The sequence below is a fragment of the Chrysochloris asiatica genome, unplaced genomic scaffold (assembly GCF_000296735.1).
Source record: "Chrysochloris asiatica unplaced genomic scaffold, ChrAsi1.0 scaffold00097, whole genome shotgun sequence".
NCBI lineage: Eukaryota > Metazoa > Chordata > Mammalia > Afrosoricida > Chrysochloridae > Chrysochloris > Chrysochloris asiatica.
Genome location: NW_006408615.1, coordinates 813,224 through 833,520, shown reverse-complemented (window position 1 = coordinate 833,520; position 20,297 = coordinate 813,224). Strand labels below are relative to the sequence as shown.

Genomic DNA, 20,297 nt, shown 5'->3' with positions numbered 1-20,297 from the left:
CAAGCCCAGAACATATAGGAGAAACAAACCCAATTAGGGGGAGATGATATACAAAGTGTTAAGCGGGAGAAAGAAGAGATACATCATAGCGGGCTATCGGCACAGCCATTCTTACTCACAACACGAGAAATATGCTCTCTTCATGGGATATTGTATTTTCTGTGAACCTAATAATAAAATTTTGAAAGACCCAGTGATTTTGATCCACGTTTTACCTAGGAAGCCTATTATTAGAATTGCGGGCGATGATAAATCTTGAAAATTTGCATAGTATAAAAATGTTTTAGTAGATGGTTTTGTAGGTGAGAAGATTAGCCAACTCTTTGATTGGTTGCTACACAGCAGAAGAATCAAGCCGAATGCCAGGTAACACAGACACACCTCAAGGGAAGCATTTGAAATGACAAACGGCTTCCTTGTGCTAGTCACACACATTTACTTCTAGTCATTTGGTGTCATTTACTACTTGAAATCTGAACTCCTTGCAGAAGAGAAGAAGGAGTGTTGTGGACTTATGTCCCTGTATCTCTCTCTTCCAGGAGACAAGGCCAGTATGGGGTGTGGGGCTGAATGTGGTTTCCATCAGTGATTCTCCACCATGCACCTTATGGAAGTTTGCACCCTAAGTGCATGTCCTACTGCTGTGAACGTTCTAGGAGCCTGGACTTTGTGCACACTTCACACAGACCTGCCAGGCGTGTGTCATGCTCGCCTGTGTAAGTGGAACATGCTTCATGGGAAGAGGACCCTGAGCTCTGGCTTCAATGATTAACCTCTTTCCCTTCAGACAGATGTGCTGTTTTGTGTTGTATGTACAAGGCACTGGGAATTGTAGGAACCTGAATTGAAATATTTCAACAAACTGATGCAGCACTGGAGGCACACACTCATCTCTGCCAAGAAATTTGGAAGACAACTATCTGGCCAACTGACTGGAAGAGAGCCATATCTGTGCCCATTCCAAAGAAAGGTGACCCGATGTAATGCGGAAATCATCGGACAATATCATTAATATCCCATGCAAGTAAAGTTATACTAAAGAAAACACCAAAAACGGCTGCCACCATACATTGACAGAGAACTTTCAGAGGTTCAAGCTGGATTCAGAAGAGGATGTGGACTGAGGGATATCATTGCTGGTATCAGATAGATCTTGATTGAAAACAGAGAATACCAGAAAGATGTTTGCATGTGCTGTATTGACTGTTCAAAAGATTTCCGTGTGGATCATGACAAACTATAGACAACATTGCAGTGAATGCATAGTCTAGAACACTTCATTGTACTCATGAGGAAGCTGTACATAGACCAAGAGGTAGTTGTTCAAACAGAACAAAGGAACATTCAATGGTTTAAAATTGGAAATGATGTGCAACAGAGTTATTTATTTCACCATACTTATTCAAACTGTATGCTGTGTATATAACTGAGAAGCTGGATTATGTGAAGAAAAATGTGGTATTAGGATTGGAGGAAAACTCATTAACAGCATGTAATATGCAGTTGATACAACCTTGCTCACTGAAAGCAAAGAAGACTGAGAATGTTTACTGATGAAAATCAGCCTTAGTTATGGGTTGCATCTCAATGTAAAGAAAACAAAATCCTCACCACTAGAACAAAAGATAGCCTCATGATAAATGGAGATAGGATTGAAGTTGTCAAAGACTTCATTTCTCTGGGATTAACCATCAACATTCATGGAAGCAGCAGTGAAGAAATCAAACAATGTATTGCATTAGGCAAATCTGCTGCACAAGACCTCTTTAGAGTGTTGAAGAGCAAAGATATCATTTTGAGGGCTAAGGTATGCCTGGCACAAGCCGTGGTATTTTCAATCACCTCATATGCATGTGAAAGTTATATAGTGAATAAGGAAGACTGTAGAAGAATTGATGCATTTGTTATGGTGTTGAAGGAGAATATTGAAAGTGCCATGGACTGCCCCTAGCCCCCACTCCAATAGATCTGTGTTGGAAGAAGAAGTTTAACCAGAGTGCTCTTTGGACATATTGCTAGGAGGGACCAGTCACTGAAAAGAAGGATATCCTGTTTAGTAAAGTGGAAGGTTGGAGAAAATGAGGAAGACGCCCAGTGAGAAGGATTGGCACATTGGCAGCATCAATGGGCTCAGGTGTAGCAACGATGATGAGGTTGGTGCAGAACAGGACAGTGTTTTGTTCTGTTATTCATAGGGTCTCTATGAGTTGGTACCTACTCGATGGCACCTAACATCAACAACAACTATATATGTCTATATATAAGGAGCTCTGGTAGTGTAGTGGTTATGAGTCAGGCTGCTAACCTCAAGGTCAGCAGTTTGAAACTACCAGTGGTTCCAAGGGAGAAAAATTAGGCTTCTGATCCTGTAAAGATTTATAGCCTTGGAAACCCTGTGCAGGGTCACTATGAGTTGGAATTGACTCCACAGCACATGACCACCATCATATCTATATATGTATATATAGTTTGTTTTCTTTTCTTTTCCAAAACAAAAATAACACAATCCCATATCCATCAAGTCCATTTTTATTCAATGTGACCCCGTGTGTGACAGGGGTCTTGTTTGTCATCTTTATAGGAACAGCTCATCAGATTTTTTTCTGTAGCCCTGCTAGGTGGGTTTAAACCCCAGAACTTTGAGTCTTTAGTTTAACAGTTGAATGCAAAACATTTCTGCCACCAAGGTATCTTCTCCATCATTCATGGTAAGTCGTTGGTGACACCCCATTGCATGTGGTGTTGGGAAATTAGAGGTGAATTGTGGGATGAGAAGGGACCCTTTCCCTCATTGTACAGAGCAGTGTGTAGATGAGTATGAGGCAAGTGTGCAAACTTGATGTGGGCCTTCTCTCTCACTTGTGTGGCCTACTGTGCATGTCTCTTGAAAGTTCCAGCACCACCTTAGTACTGGCCCGACCAGAATTGGTGGGGGGTTCCCATGTCTGCAGCCTTGGTTCACATCAGGCCATAAACATTTTCCATCGTGGTGGATGCTGTAGATGTCCTCCAGGTACTACTCAGGAAATGGCCTTCCACATGTGTGTCTCATTAATTCCAACACTCAAGGACACAGGGCTCCATTCTTCAGGGTCAGAGTCAATTTTGAGGAGTAAATCAACACCCTAACCAAGCCCACCTGTAGTGAGAAGCGCTTAATCAACAGACACATGTGAGGGTCAAAAGCCACAGTATTTGAAGGTGGTGGTGACAGGTGGTGATGAGTACACTCCCCCAGTCTCTCCTGGAAGAATGAACCATTCCTAAGAGCTTGTGCATGCACATACATGTGTGCAAATCCTTCCGTGCTTTATTGCCTGAACAGACCCAGTCAAACCCAGTCAGAAGACTGGGAGCTCCTGGGAGGAAACACTACATTTGTTCTCCAGCTACAATCCCAACACCAGTTCTGAGACAGAGTTTAGAGGAAGGGCTTAACTGCTGTCAAAATCCCACCACATATCTTGCTGAAATGGGCAAATTGATCCTAAAATTCCTATCATAGGCACAACAATCTTTTCAAAGAAGAACAAAAATGGAAGACTCAAGCTTACAATTTCAAAACATGAAACAAACTATACTCATCAAGATAATGTGGTACCAACAGAGGGAGAGATAGGTAGATGGCTAAAGTTGTGGGACCAAAAATAAAGCCATACATCTTTGGACAATTGCTTTTCTTTTTTCTTTTTATTGTAGTTTGCATGGAATTTTACAGTGCATACAATTTTTCTACTCAACACTTTATTTCATGACATTGGCTGCTGCAACCTAATTTCACAGAACTCTTCTTCCTTCCACTCTAGGTTCCCTGTATCTACTCATGTCCTTCTTCCCTGCTTCTTCCGGCCTTCTGAGCTTTGTTTTGGGGCAAATGCCGCCTTTTTGGCCTTTTATGGTTGATTGTACTGAGCAGTGTACTCTTCCCTGATGTTATTATGTTGATGTAGTTATGTGCTGTGGAGTCGGTTCCGACTCATAGCGACCCTGTACAGGGTTTCTGAGGCTGTAAATCTGTACGGGAGCAGAAAGCCTCATCTTTCTCCTGCGGAACAGCTGGTAGTTTCGAACTGCTGACCTTGAGGCTCACAGCTTGATTCGTAACCACTACGCTACCAGAGCTCCTTTGATGTTATTATAGACCTGTCTATTGTTTGGCTGAAAGGTGATCCTTTGGGGTGGATACAATTCCATGCTTGAAGGTGTCTCTGGTCAATTGATTTTCAGGGTTCCAAGTCATAGAGGAAAACAGAGTTTCTTCAATATTGGTGAATCAACTTTATCTCCATATACAAAAAATATAATAATGAATCTCACTTAACATCATATGAAAAACCACCTCAGAATGGATCCTAGACCTGAAATAAGAACTGACACTGTGACACTTTAGAGAAAAAAAATTGGTGTAAATTTTGTGGCCTTGTGTTGCATTGGATACAATCAAAAAAGTCATCTTGCAGAATGGGAGGAAATAGGTTAAAATCTTATATTTGATAAAAATAGCACGCTGTTGTTAGGAGCCACTACTTAAATTCTGACTTTGTGACCCTTTTTCTAACAGAATGAAATTCGTATTGTTTCTTCATCATCCACACAATCATTGCTATGTTTGAGTCCATCAAAAAACTAATATAAGAAAATGTAAATCTTTAAATTTACAACACAAAAATTCAAATTCAAATAACTGAATTAAAATATGGATAAAGGACATGAATAGACATTTCTCTAAGCAGTATAAACAAGTGGCCAATAAGCACACAAAACATGTTAAATACTATCATTAACCACTAGAGAAATGCACTGCAAAACCACAAAGAGATACTATTACACCCACTAAAATGGCAAAATAAAATAAAAACATAGACAAAAGCTGTGTTGGCAAGGATGTAGAGAAACTGGAATGCCTATAAAATATGCAGATGACACAACCTTGTTGATGAAAAGAGGACGTGGAATACTTACTGATGAAGATCAAAGGCTACAGCCTTCAATTAAGACTATATGTCAACATAAAGAAACTAGAATTCCTCACAAATGGACCAATAGGCAACATTTTGATAAATGGGGAAAAAAGATTAAAATGTTCAAGTAATTAATTGTACTTGGAACTATAATCAACGCCCATGGGGATAAGAAATTAAATGACACATTGCATTGGGCAAATTTGCTGCAAAAGACCACTTAGAAATGTTTTCTTTCTTTCTTTTTTTTTAAAGCACAACAGTGATGTCACTTTGAAGAGTAAAGAGGACCTAATTCAAGCCATTTTCAGTTGTCTCATGCATGTGGAAACTAGGCAATAAATAAGAATGATGGAAGAATAGTTGATGCCATTGAATTATAGTTTTGGTAAAAAACATTAAATATGCCATGGATTGCCAGAGGGAGGACGGACAGCCAGAATGCTCCTTAGAAGCAAAGACGGTGAGACTTTGACATATTTGGACATGTCTTAGAAGGAACCAGTTCCCGGAGAAGGATACCCTGCTTGGTAAAAGGTCAACAAAGTGTTCAACCCTCAGTGGGAGAGGATGATACTGTGGCTACAACTGTAGGCTCAAACATAGAGTGGCTCAAGGACCAGGTGATGTTCTGTTCTGTTGTCACTATGAACTGGATCAGACTCAACAGTACCTAACAATAACAGTATGTTGTTGGTGGGAATATAAAATGGTACAACACCTGTTTAAAACTTTGGTCATTTCTCTACAATTTAAGAACAGAATCATCATATGATCCAGCAATTTCAAATAGCAACCCTATACAGGGTCGCTATGGGTCGGAACCGACTCGATGGCACTTTACAACAACAACAACAAGAGGGTTTCCAAGGAGCCACTGGTGAGTTTGAACCATGGACCTTGCAGTTCAAACCAACTTTACAGTCCAGCACATTAACCCAAAGTGCCACACCAGGACTCCATTCTTAGATAAGCACCCTCAAAATCTGAAAACATATGCTCACACAGAGACTTGCATACAAATGCTCATATGAACATCATTCCTAATAGGCAAAGATTGGCCCATTCTGGCTGTTCTTCTTTCAAGACAGATTGATTCATTCTTGTTGTTAAGTGCTGTCGAGTTTGTACCAACTAATAGTCTCCTTGTTCAGAGTTTCTGAGGAGTGGCTGGTGAGCTTGAACTGACAGCCTCATGGTTCAAATAGACTTTGCAGTCCGGCGCATTAACCCACAGTGCCATACTGGTATTTTCAATGTTCCTTTGCAACATCATGATTCAAATATATCAGTTCATCTCTGGTTTTCCTTTTTTCATTATCCCACTTTCACACAGGCATATGAGGTGGTTGAAAATATGACTTACATCAGACACACCTTAGTCCTTAATGTGACATCTTTGATATTTAACAGTTTAAAGAGTTCTTTCATGACAGATTTGCCCAGTGCAATATATCCTTTGATTTCTTTATTGCTGAATCCATGATCATTGATTGTGAATCCAAGTAAATGAAATAATTGACAATTTCATTATTTTCTCAATTTATAGTGATGTAATTTATTGGTCCAGTTGTGAGAATTTTCATTTTCTTTACACCGATTTGTAATCCATACCAAACAAAGGCTGTAGTCTTTGATCTTCATCAACAAATGTTTTAAGTCCTCTTTGCTTTCAGGAAGCAAAGCTGTGCTGTCTGCATATCACAGGTTGTTAATGAGCCTTCCACCAATCCTGATGCCACAGTCTTCTTCATATAGCCCATCATCTCCAATTATTTGCACAGCATGCAGATAGAATAAGTTTGGTGAAAGAATTCAACCCTAACACACACCCTTCCTGATTTTAAAGCATTCAGTAATCCCTTGTTTTGTTCTAATGAACGCTTCTTGTTTTATGCACGAGTTCTGCATGTGCACAATTCAGTGCTCTGGAACTCCCCTTCCTCACAATGTTGACTGTAGTTTGTTTTATCCATAGTTTGTTCGGATCCACATACTCAAATGCCTTTGTGTATTCAATAAAACAGAGTCCTGGTGTGACGCTGCAAGATAAGCACTGGACCATAAGGTTGTTTGACTTCAAGTTTCAAGTTCAATCTCACCAGCCACTCCTCATACACAGGGTCACTATGAGTTAGAACTGACTTGATGGCACTTAACCGACAACAACATTCAATAAAACACAAGGAAATGTATTTCTCGTATTCTCTGTTTTCAGCCAAGATCCATCTGATGTCAACGTTGATATCCCTGGTTCCATGTCCTTTTGTCATCTTGAGAACTAAGGTGCGCCTGATCCAAGCCATGGTGTTTTCATAGCCTCATATGAATGCGAAAGCTGGACAGTGAGTAAGGAAGACCGTAGAATTGATGCCTTTGAGTTATGGTATTGGAGGGGAATATTGAAAATGCCATGGGCTGCCAAAAGAACCAATAGATCCATTTTGGAAGAAGTGCAGCCAGAGTGCTCCTTAGAGGCCAAGATGGCCAAACTTCGTCTCTCATACTTTGGACATATTGTCAGAAGGGACTAGTCACTGGAGAAGGATATCATGTTTGGTAAGGTGGAGGGTCAGAGAAAAAGAGGAAGACCCCCAACGAGATGGATTGGCCAAGTGGCAGCATCGATGGACTCAAGTGTGGCAACAATAGTGACGTTGGCCCAGGATCAGGCAGTGTTTCGTTCGGCTGTGCATAAGGTCGCTATGGGTCGATACCAACTCGATGGCACCTACCACCAACAACAATGTCCTCTTCTTAATCCAGTTTGAATTTTTGATAGCTCAGTATTAATGTACTGCTGTTTTTGAATGATCATCTGCAAAAATTTACTTGTGTGTCACATTAATGACATTGGTCTCCTTTATTTGGAATGGGCATAGATAAGGATCTCTTCCAGTCAGCAGTCTTTATGAGTTTCTTGGCATAGACTATTGAGTGCTTCCTCTCTGCACCAGTTAGTTGGAACATTTCTATTGGTATTCCATCAAATCCTGGTGCCTTTCTTTTCAGTAATTCCTTCAGTGCTGTTTGGATTTCCTTCTGCTGAATAGAAGCAAAACAAAAGAAAAATAGTCCTGCACTGAACAATCCCAATAGCAGAGTGAAGATGGTAGGGAGCTGAGCTCTCATGCCCGCCCCTCCTTAAGGACTGTAGGAGTGCTGATCATGCCCACATTGATGATCTCAGGGTTTAAGGTGTGAGAGGCCAGCTGTCCCTATCATACCATTGGTTGGAGAGGTCCAGCCCGCAGGAGGCTCCTCCCCACCTCTCAGATTCTGGCTTTGCAGACTCACCAATGGGTCTTCACTGAGTCCCATGAGAGCAGTGTGACCACATCAGCATCTTCCCAGAGAAGTCCTAGTTCAGTGTCTGTCTCTGAACCCAAGGGGCCCTCAGAATCCTGGTCCCAGGCATCTCAGTTCCCTAAAGATGCTGTAACGTGGCCTTTCAGGGCGGGATGTGTGCTGTCCCATAGTTACGGAGACCGAAAAGTTCTATCAGCATCTCAGGCATATTGATACGCTCTTCGTCATTAGCCCCGGACACTTCTTGGTGTTTGGGTTCCTTGGCTTGAAGATGGTCCTCAAAGGATATCTCCCCTCCTTCAGGGCTGTCTCTGGGACCGCTTTTGTGATCACTTAGAAGTGATGAGGTTTAGAACTGAAACTGGTGTTTTAGTGCTCAACTGCTAAATGAAAGTAATCAGTTCAGACCCATGAACTGCTCTGCAGGAGAAAGATGCAGCATTCTGCCTCTGCGAAGATCTACAGCCTTGGAGCCCTCCCAGGCACTTCTAGTCTGTCTTATAGGATGGATGGGAGGGGGAATCAACTCAATGGAGGTGGGTTTTCTACTCTGATACAACCTTGTTAACATGACCAAACACAACTCCCATTTCTAAACAGTTTCAGCCACAGGTGCAGAGGTTAGGCGTATAGCCCATTTCTTCCCGCCCTCCCACGCTTAGCCTATGGCCATCCTGGGCAGTCCTCTGGCTGGGCCTGGGTCTCCTTGAGGCTTGGGGAATTGGGGGAAGGCATTTCCTTCTGACCCTGCTGAAAGGATGGACCCTAGGCTATGACACAGACCTTGTACTGATGCTGGGGCAGAGCCAGCCCCCTTTCTTGCCTTTGCTGCAGGCCCTCGTGCTGAGTCCCCTGGTTCCCAGTCTCTGGAGTCTACTCTGCCTTCCAACCCCTGAGACTCTGTTTGGCAGCGACTTCTCTTTGGGACCAAGTTTCTCTCTTTGTTCTGAACATAAAGACATAGCAGTGACTCATCAAAGACAATTGCTCAGTCATGCTGGTCCAGCTCCCAAAAGATCAGCATTCTCCCAACTCCCAGACTCCTACCTTCACCCCATGGTGTTGGAGGGCAGGTGTGCTAAGTCCAGCTCTGGGCCCCTTCTCCCTGTGCCCTGTCCCTTGGCCTTTCCAGTGGACTGACCAGCCTGTGTCTGCTATCAGCAGGGACTGAAAGTCCCTTCCCTCCCCTTCTGTCCTCATTTCTTTTCTCTAAGCCACCAGGATTCTACCTACCACAAGGCCTAGAGCAGCTTGAGGTTCTAATGTCTGGGACCCAGAGAATGGGTCTCCCTTGGCTTTCCTGTGACGTCCCCATTCTCTCCCCTACACACTGAATATGCTTTCGGCTAAAACATTGAGATCTCTGCAAATGTAAATGCACAGTGTAGAAAACCATGTTCTCTAGATGGAAAAACAACCCCCAATCTACCACCAAAAGCCAATGAGGGCTTGACAGGCAAATCCTTCTACCTGAAGGAAAACTGGTCTCATACCTGAGCATTGACACAAAGGAGACATACAGGGACATGCACCTGCCCTGGCTGGGAGGTTCCTGGTGGCCTGTGAGGTCACGGCCCAGCTCTGAACTCAGCAGTGGCTTTGAGCATATGGGGCCCTTGGGCTTTCTTTAAATGCTCACCTTGTCCCACACATCTCATGTGCAAGCATCATCTGTCTGTCAGAAGAGACCTGTGTGTTACTGTCATGTTGAACAGGTTTTATTGGAGTTTCCAGAGTAAGGTTAGGAAGAAGAGCCTGGCATTATACTTCCAAAAGCCAAAGAAACCCTGTGGGTCTCAGTGGTGCATCCACAGCCAAGCAGGGGACGGTGGACAGCACAGGAGCGGGCAGTGGTTTATTCCATTGTAGTTGAATTGCCAGCAGCAGCTAGCGTCACCAGCAAATGCCCTCTCTGGTATATATACCCTAGGTCAGAACCCAAATGCCTTTGTTTATCAATAGACTCATTCACTAAACTGACGGGACCTTCTCAGAGTTGGCATTGCTCCAGTTCCTAGAGAATCAGGAGAAAGTCCTCATCCTTCATGCCACCATGTGCAGAAAGGAGGTGGCCAACGGGACATGCCATCAGGGAAGGTGACGAAGTGATCGGGCAGCTGGTGGCTGGGTGGAAGGAGGGCAGAGTCACAGTGCTGGGAGCTCACCTGTCTTCTATGAAAGGACAGCCAACATCTGCAGCAGGAACTTTCTCTTTGCCTGCATCTACTGGGGCCTCTGTGTGCCTGCCCTCACCCCTGCCCAGCCAGTTGGGAGGCACTGAGTACAGGAACTTGGAGCCTTCCTCTTCCTTTTCCTTCTGAGGTTAACATGGCTCTGCTGCCATGTCTGAGCCCCATATTCAGTGAACAGGTGAGGCCTTGCAAGTCAGGGTGAAGACTCACATGACATTTCCCTTCGATTGCTCAGAAAATTTACCAGTTCATCATTTATCACTAACATGTTACAAGCTACATCTCATTACTGTCGTTACAAGGGCTGATGTGTAATAACTTGAAGATAGCCATGTCTATTTCATCTCAGCCTTCATGCTAAGCATCGGAAATAGTTTTTGAGAGAAAGCATAAAATTGCTTATTTTATTGAGTTGGCCAATTAGTATGAATAAGACCTTTAATGAAGACATGACACTAAGAAATTAAGCCAGAACCCTCCCTTCACCCCTAGTCCCCTGAGAATATTCTCAGAAAATTGGCCAATTATCAATATTAGTGACATTTCTTCAGGAAATACACATTTCATTTTCTTCAGTGGGCCCAGTTCCCCATGATTAGTAAAGAGTGAACCCATGGTCCTAAGTGCATTTTCCTGTCTCTCCACCAGGACCACAGAAGGAGTATTTGCTTAGAGTGCATGGCCATTTTCCCCTTTAACATTGGAAGGAAGAAAGGGTGGAATGAAGGAAGGAAAAGTAAAATATGGAAAGGCGTGCTTTCTGTCATTCCAGACAGGACTGGGGGATTGTGTCTAATCCTAATCCGCTGAGAGTCCAAGTGCAGGGCTGCATGGAGCCCAACACTTCCTCTCCCTTCAGACAGGAACACCAAGCACATCAGTAACCCCCCAGGAGCCTCCCAAATGCTGATTCAATGAAGGGAGATTTTTCTAATTAGCAAAATAATTAAGACAATTAGAAAAAAAAAGACACACCATAATGATTGGAAGTCCTCTTAGAAAAGGCAGAAGGGCCTGTTGGGAGTGAGCACTGGGGCAGGGTGGGGGGCCAGCATAGCATGTGTGGGGATCTTGAGGAAGGTGAGGAAGCTACTGGAAAAAATTAGTGAAGAACATGTTTGTTCCCCTTGCTCCAGGCTTCCCCAGAAAAATCCAAGTCAGAAGCAGGCCACAGAATTTAAGCTGGAAGTTCTGGTGCAAATCCCTGTGGACAGGGTTACCCAAAGGAGAAGTTTAGAGCTGGTCCTTCTCTTCAGAATAAACTTTATTTTTTTTTTGAGCAGTTTTGGGCCTAGAGTCCTGGTGTGGTACTGTGGGTTGATGTGAAGGAATGCAAAGTCAGCTTGAGCTGCAAGGTCAGTGGTTCCAGCTTATCAGCCGCTCCTCGGAAACCCTACTATACAGGATCACTCTGAGTGAGAACTGACTTGAGGGCACTTAGTAACAACAACAACAACAACAACAACAACCTGACACTGTAGGATCAGCACTTGACTGGGAACCACAAAGTCATCGTTCAAACCCATTGGTGTCTCCTTAGAAACTCTATACAGGATCGCTATGAGTCGGAACCAACAGGACAGCACTTAAGAACATGGTCCATTGCTATTAAGCTGTCCTGGTACCATAGTGGATTGCTACCTAGGTGGCTAACTGCAAAGCCAGTAGTTAAAATCTGCCAGTTGCTCCGCAGAAGAAAGGTGAGGCTTTCTGCTCCTGTACAGACTGACTGTCTCAGAACCCCTATAAGGGTTGCTGTGAGTAAAAGCCGACTCAGTGGTACACAACCACCACCACCATTGTCATCACCCACTGCCACTGAGTTAATCACAACTTGTAGTGACCCTGTAGATAGATTCTGAAATGGTGGATCTTCACTGGAACAGAAAGCCTCATCTTCCTCCTGCAGAGAGGCTGGTTAGAAGTCCAGTGCTCAGCCTACAGCACCACCAGGGGTCCTCAGTTTTAGGGTTAGGGAACAATCAGCTGCTAATCAAAAAGTTTGATTACCCACTCTTCTGGAGAAAGCTGTAGCAGTCTTCTTCCGTACAGATTTGCAACCTTGGAAACTCTATGGGGCAGATGTAGTCTGACCCTCAGGTCCACTGTGAGTGGGGGTACACTGGGCAGCAGTGGGCTAGAAGTGGTGGTGGTTATGTGCAGTGGAGTTGGTTCCAACTCATAGCGACCCTGTACAGGGTTTCCAAGGCTATAAATCTTTACAGGAGCTGAAAGCCTCTTCTCTCTCCTGCAGAACTGCTGGTAGTTTCAAACTGCTGACCGTGAGATTAGCAGTCTGATTCGTAACCACTACGCTACCAGAATAGGGTTTGGTTTACAGAGAGCTCCAAAGGAACCCTCCCTGCAGTTACCATCCAAATTCCTGAGGTACGTTTATTACAATGGGTGAGTCCACATTGATAACATTAAGAGTTCACTTTATTGTGCACACAGTCTTGTAGTTTTCCATGATTTCCCCCTGCCAGTGCCCTCCAGTACAGCATCTCACAGAATCACTGCCTGAACGTGGCCCTGGGCTCTACCGGTTCATCCCTCCCCTCCCTCTGAGCCCCTGGTGACCACTGATCTTTTCTATTGTGAATTGGGTGCAGGTTTACAGACAAGATCATCAGCTCTACATTCAGCCAACCAGATGTCTTGTTTCATCTCAATGATCACAATCCCTGCAACACTTATCTTGCTTCCTCCCTGTGACTCCCCATTTACATCTTTTATTTCACAAATGAACAAGACAAAACTATTTGATGTACATTTATAAACCAAGCAAGCATATATTCATTTAAATGTCCAAAGGGCACATTCTGCCAGTCAGCCTCCTGCCTGAAGACACACAGCGATGGTCCCTGCTATCCCCGCTTTTCTGAGTAGGGATTTTTGCTCCATTCATGCTCTTTCTTCTTGGGATCGTCTGTTCCTGAAATGAAAGATTACTTCCTCCCTCTTCTTAGTCATACATCTTCTACAATTACAGTTGTGACAATCCCAATTAATCCTGCTAACAATTATTCACAAAATTACCATAGGCCCCCATTCCCTTCCACCAGATGCATCTGAGAAAGAGGAATACAATTCCATGGGGACTCCCCTCCTCATTCTGCAACTAAGCATGCTCATGAAAGCTTGTAAACCAATCACTTAGTGTCTTTGTAGTTTCCCCACACACATCCCAGTTTTTGATAGCCAATGTCTAAATTTCTTGTCCCTATAAGGAGCTCTGGTAGCGTAGTGGTTAGGAATCAGGCTGCGAACCTCAGGGACAGCAGTTCAAAACTACCAGCTGCTCCATGGGAGAAAGATGAGACTATCTGCTCCCATAAAGATTTACAGCCTCGGAAACCCTGTATAGGGTCTCTATGAGTTGGAACTGACTCCACGGCACATAACAACAGCAACGATCAATCCGTTATGTTCGGATGAAACATCAACAGCCATGGAAGCAACAGTTCAAAAATCAAATGAGAGTTTGGGAGCTGCTGCAGTGGAGTCTGGATTTTACTGCTGCTCATTGCTGCCACTTGCCTGCCCGACGTGCACTCCTGATTCCTTCCTCTTCCAAAACCAGCTTGGCAACTTTCAAGGATCAGCTGATTCAGACTCTTCTTAAGGAGGAACAGGCCCCCCAGATTAAGATTACAGTTGTTGGGGTTGGTGCTATTGGTATGGCTGGTACCATCAGCATCTTAATGAAGGACTTAGCAGATGAGGCTGCTCTTGTTGATATCATGGAACACAGCCTGAAGGGAGACATGATGGGTCATCAACATGGCAGCCTTTTCCTTCCAACACCAAAAATTGTCTCTGGCAAACACTATAATGTCACTGCAAATTCCAAGCTGCTTATTATCAGAGCTGGAGCACGTCAGCACGAAGGAGAAAGCTGTCTTAATTTGGTCCAGCCTAAAGGTGAACATCTCTAAATTCATCATTGCTAATGTCGTGAAATACAGCCCAAACTGTGTTTTTTTCTAATCCAGTGGATATCCTTACCTATGTTGCTTGGAAGATAAGTGGCTTTCCCCAAAACCGTGTTATTGGTAGTGGCTGCCATTTGGATCCAGGGTGGTTCCGTTTCCTCATGGGGGAGAGGCTGGCCGTTCGTTCACCCACTAAGCTGCTGTGGGTGAGTTCTTGGAGAGCATGGAGATGCTAGGGTGCCCGTGTGAAGTGGTGTGAAAGTTGCTGGTGACTCCCTGAAAAATCTGCACCCTGCTTTAGGCACTGATGCAGATAAGGCACAGTGGAAGAGGTTCACAAATAGGTGGTCGACAGAGTTTATGAGGTGATCCGACTGAAAGGCTATACCTCCTGGGCCATTGGAATCTCTGTGGTAGACTTGGCAGAAAACATAATAAACAACCTTAGGTGGGTATATCCAATTTCCACCATGATTAAGGGATTCTATGGGATTAAAGATGACATCTTCCTTAGCATTCTTTACATCTTGGGACAGAATGGGATCTCAGATGTTGTGAAGGTGACTCTGACTCCTGAGCAATAGACCCATCTGAAGAAGAGTGCAGATACACTGTGGGGCATTCAGAAAGAGCTGCGGTTTTAAACCTGCTGTTGTACCACTTCACTGTCTAGGCTGCAAAGGGATTTTAGTTGGGGGGTTGTGTATGTTGTCCTTTTAATCTGATCTATGATTAAAGCAGTAAAATTATGACCAAGGAAGAATATCTGTTTTCCTAAAGTCAGACATAGGAATGGTCCATAAAACCCTACAGCTATCGCCTGATGGTGGATAATACTTAACCTCGTGTAGTGCTGACTTGGTTAGTATACAATAGTTCCACCACCTCTGAGACGCCACTGAGATTTTGTCATCCTGCCACCACCCTTCAAACCAGAAGAATGTGTTTACTGTATCTTATTTAATTCTGATTCTTACATTCAACATGCCTAGCCCAACATATTTTCCAATCATATCCTGGCCTCCAATGTGTAAATCCAATATTGCATGTCTTGCACATAATTGTCCTGAAAGATCTTATTTTGTGTACTATATTTGTCAGAGTAAGGTATATCACCATGTAATGTAAAAAGATCTATGTATAAACATTGTAACTATCTGTCATACCAACTAAAACACCAAATAAACCATGAACAGTGGAAAAAAAAAAAAAAAAGAAGAAGAAATCAAGTGACATATTGCGTTAGGCAAATCTGCTCCACAAGACCTCTTTAAAGTGTTGAAGAGCAAAGATGTCAGTTTAAGGACTAAGGTGTGTCTGACCTAAGCAAAGGTATTTTCAATAACCTCAGATGCATGAGAAATTTGGATAGCAAATAAGGAAGACCATAGAAGAATCAATGCATTTGAGATATGGTGTTGGAGGAGAATATTGAAAGTACCATGGGCTGCCAAAGGAACAAACAGATCTGTGATGGAAGAAGTACAGCCAGAGTGCTCCTTGGAAATCAGGATAGCCAGACTTCATCTCTCATACTTTGGATACGTTGTCAGAAGGGACCAGCCTCTAAAGAAGGATATCAGGTTGGATAAATTGGAGAGTCAGAGAAAAAGAGGAAGACCCCCAATGAGATAGATTGGCACAGTTCCACAATGGTGGAAATGATGGGCTCAGGTACAGGAAAGATTGTGAGGTTGGCCCTGGAACAGGCAGTGTTTGGTTCTGTTGTACATAGGGTTGCTATGACGGCACCTAACTACAACAACAACATCAACCCAGTACACTGAGGAAACAAGGTTTCCCCTTGATAGGAAGAATCCTTCCATTCTGGTTGGAATTTTGAGTCACTGCCTTCATAGTCAAAAATCTAATTCAAATAATAGTAGCAATTTTAACTTGATATCATCTTCATTTTCCTCAGTTCAAGTTCTGGTCAACTAGCCAACAACGCTAGGTCAAATTGGTAGTAGGTGCAAGTCTGGGAGTTCACGCACACCTCTCTGTACTTCACTCTTAGTCCTACACCCCAGGGGTTAGGGCAGTGCCCCTTGGCTCAGGAGTTCACAAATCTTCTGAAACCTCAAACCAGCCAACCTTTCCTCTTCTCTCTCATCTCAAGGTCAATGGGTGTCAATGGAGCATGGCCAAAGTCAACTTATGTCTTCTTTGCTGCATTTCCCCTACTTCCACTCACAAATAGACTTAGGTAATCACCAAAGAGTGTACTGTCCTGTTCATGGGTTCCCTTAAAGTTTCAGTCCTAGAAGAGGATTTTTCCTGATGGGCTGTTTTCCTCCCTTGATGCCTACAAAGCAAACAGCTTACTTGAAATTCAAACAGTCAAACAGTCGACCTTTTATCTGCAGGTCTTTCTTTCGATAAGAATCTTCTGTTCTCCCAGCAGTTCTGGGTTAGATCACTGATCTTTATACTGCCTTGACAGTTTTACCTTTTATAGTGTGTTCTGGTGCTAGAGTCAGATAGTATGCAGCCTTTTCCTTCAGCGGGATGCACTCTATGGTTGCTCAAGGACTTTTAGTAGCAAGGGAGCTCATCTCTTTATATCACTGAATAATTCTTCATTCTATGGATGAACCAGTTTGTCATTTATTCACCTAGGTAGGCACATCTTGGTGACTTCTGGTTTTGGCATTTACAAATAACTCACTGCCATGGAGTCCATTTCCTATAGGCAGAATAGAACTGCTCCAGGGTGTTTCCCAGGCCTTCATAGAAGCAGGCTATCTCATCTTTCCAGAAGATCGACTGTTTTCAATCACTGACCTTGTGTTTAGCTGTCCCATGCTTAACCCACTGTCCCAACAAGGCTGCTAAGTATGAATGATACTGATGCAAGTCACAGAGACACCACCCCTCTTGGATCTCCATGCACGTGGGGATTGTGTGGACAGGCGCCAAGGGAGACACCAGAGTGTTGAGGGAAGGAAACCTCTGAAGGTAAAAGCAGCTTCTGAAATTCATGAGTAGGCAGAGATCTCCAGACACATCCTCATGACACAGCTTCCACATCCCCTCCCATAGATGCCTCATTTGACCCTAAATGCTTCCGTGTCGGGATGCAGCTCATACTCTGTTCACTGGTGCGGTGAACTTGCTCAAGAACATACAAGCAGACCAGGAAGAACCCAGGTGTCCTGGTCTCTAGCAAGGACTCCATTCTTTGTCCTCATGCATATGTGAGCCCCATGAATCATGCATCCACCCCCACCCTCAGAGTTCCCCCCGCCCCCCGTTGTGGCATTCAGCAGACTGAGGACCCTCTGGAGGACTCGCTCCTGCTCCCTCCATTGTATCTGTAATGGAATCGGGTTCCCAGGCTGCATATTATACTCATCCTTTGTGCAACTCTGCTCATCTTCTGTTAAATCATATCTGGGAGAACCAGGGCAGCCCCTAGAGACCCATGAAGGCAGGCAGAGAGTCAAACCCATCTGTACCCAGCTCTGCCTCAGTACCCAGAGTGCATCAGGAGAATCCTCTGCCTGCCTTCCTGTGATAACTCCAGAGAGCAGGAGGCAGGGAGTGCAGCACACCGCCCTGCTCCCCCCACCCCCACCACTGGCATCCATTCATTCACTCCCTAAGCCAAGAATAGCTCCACAGCCTCATGCCCCACCCCCACCCCATCCCCGCCCTGAGGAACTGGACCATGTGAAGAGCTCTGTAAGTAAGTGTCCAGCCAGCATGTCAGATGGCTGACAGGCATTTATGGTACCCTGTTATTAGAAAGGGACTCCATGATCCAAACAAAGTGGAAAGCGAGGAAATCCATCACTGGTAATCACAGATTTTTTTCAAGGAATCAAAGGTCTCCTTGTCAACCCACTACTATGCAGGAGATGAGACAAAGGGTTAGAGAAGTCAGTTACCCACCCAGGGATCCAGAGGGACCTTAAGAGAGCTTGTCACGTCACTGTCAGAGGTAAACTGAACTGAGGACAGTTCCTTTCTAGGTCTTCCAGACTAAGAAAAGGAAGAAAGGGCTGGTGAGCTACATCCAACAATCAGCCAATGAAAATGCTGTGCTCAAAGGTCATTCATAAGGATGAAGTTTTACTGAAAGTCAATGTTTCTGACTCTAAAACATGGTTATTTTATGGGCATTCTGGGCATTTCTCCCATAGTCTGTGGTCTTGGGGCCCAGTGAGGTCCCTCTATAGCTGACCTGGACCTCCGCTGTGTTCTCACAGCTTCTGGGCATCCAGGCCCTGTGTTTTTCTCTCTGCCAGGCTTTGGTTTTGTCCAAGAAGCAGTGTCAAAACTGACCCATTGCCTCAGGCCTGCTCGATGCTTAGTGTTTGGCCTTTGTGTTCTCTGGACAACGGACTTCCCTGAGTGTCCTCAGCTTTCATGTTAGAACGCTGCTGCCACTGGACAAGAAAATAATCTCTTTACTGTGCTTTAGCCTTCTTTAAGAAGGATCCCTGGTGGCAAAGTCTGTTAAGTGCTGGGTTGCTAATGAAAAAGGCCAGAGGTTCAAACTCACCAGCCACTCCAAGGAAGAAAGATGAGTCAGTTTGCTTCTGTAAAAGATCACAGCCTAACAGATGCTATGAGGCAGTTCTACTCTCTTAAAGGATCACTAAGGAGCCCTAGTGATGCAGTAGGTTAGGCATTGGACTGCTAACTAAAGGTTGGAGGTTCAAATCCACTAGTCTTTCTGCAGCAGAAAAATGAGGCAGTCTACTTCTGTAATGATTTACAGGCTTGGAGCAGTTCTACTCTGTTCTATTTGGTCACTGTGAGTTGAGGTGAATTGTCTTAATGGCATAGGGAGCAGTAGGAAGTAGTTTGTTTGTTTGTTTGTTTGTTTTTTTAACCATGGACTCCAGTTTAAGCAACTGAAAGTCTCTAGAGTTGGAGAACACACTGAGAAAACAAGTAAATGAAAATTATAGCTATGGAATGGTATGAGTAGATCAAAACACAGTATCTATGTTCATTCTTTGTCCTCAATGCTTCCAGTTCATAGCAATTGTATATTGTTGTTGTTGTGTATTGTTGAGTTGGTTCCAACTCATAAGACCCTGTATAGGGTTTCTGAGAGAAACTGGTGGATTTGAACCACTGACCTTGGGGTTAGCAGTCCAGTGCTTGTCCTACAGTGCTGTACAAGGACTCCAATTGCATATTGTTATTGCTTTTGTTGTCGTCGACTGCAGGTGACTCAGTTACAATTCTTAGTGATCCTGTGGGTTTCTGAGGAGTGGCTGGTGGGTTTGAACAGCAGACCTTGAGGTTAGCAGTCCAGTGCTTATCCTACTATATTATATTGGAGTCTACTATATAGACTCCAATACTATATTGTTGTTGTTGTTGTTGTTGTTGAGTGCTGTCAAGTTGGTTTTGACTCATAGCGATCCAGTATAGTGTTTTCAAGGAGTGGCTGGCGAGTTTGAACCACTGACCTAATAGTTCAAACTGACCTTGTGTTTTATCCCACATCACCACACCAGGACTCCAATTATATACTGTTGCTGTTGTTAAGTGCCCTCGAGTCAGTTCCAACACATTGTGACTCTGTATAGCATTTCCAACGAGTGGCTGGTGAGCTTGAACTGCCAACCTTGCAGATCAAACCAACTTTGCAGTCCAGTGCATTAACCTACAGGACCACACCAAGACTCCATTCTGAAATAAACCAAGATACAGCTATGTTCAAAGGGAAGACATACTTCCTTATGGACTGTTGTTGTTGATTGGTACCCTCAATTGGTTCCAACTTATATCAATCACTCTTATGCACAACATATTGAAACACTGCCCATTCCTGCACCATTCTCACAGTTGTTTTCACCTTTGAGACCATTGTTGAAGGCACTGTTCCAATCCATCTCATGGATGGTCTTCTTTTTTTCCATGACTTCCTGCTATACCAA

At 43.9% G+C, this 20,297-nt stretch overlaps 1 pseudogene; it reads left to right on the top strand.

The window, feature by feature from the left end:
* Positions 1 to 10,323: 10,323 nt before the first annotated feature.
* LOC102835223 lies at positions 10,324 to 15,041 on the top strand (annotated as a pseudogene).
* The last annotated feature ends 5,256 nt before the right edge of the window (positions 15,042 to 20,297 follow it).